Source organism: Propithecus coquereli, unplaced genomic scaffold (assembly GCF_000956105.1).
Source record: "Propithecus coquereli isolate 6110/MARCELLA unplaced genomic scaffold, Pcoq_1.0 Scaffold291, whole genome shotgun sequence".
Classification (NCBI taxonomy): Eukaryota; Metazoa; Chordata; class Mammalia; order Primates; family Indriidae; genus Propithecus; species Propithecus coquereli.
Genome location: NW_012148519.1, coordinates 193,549 through 193,835, shown reverse-complemented (window position 1 = coordinate 193,835; position 287 = coordinate 193,549).

Below are 287 nucleotides of genomic sequence, written 5' to 3'. Positions count from 1 at the left end.
AAAAATGCCATTGAAGATGGTAAGCTCTTTTTTGTGATGGATATGAACTTCACATATTTTTAAAGTAGTAATGAATCTGTCATGGTATGTGTGGCGTTTTAAAAGATATGAATGATTACTTATCTCTCATTTTACTTTGGAATTTGTATTAATAGTTTGGATATAAAAGTGTTTTCTTTGGAATATTCTTAATAGTATGCTGCCCTTTCAATTAACTTTTGTTTATGAAATCAAAAAACAATTTAATGCAATAGTGTCATATTTTGCTTTTTTTTTTTTTTTTTTTG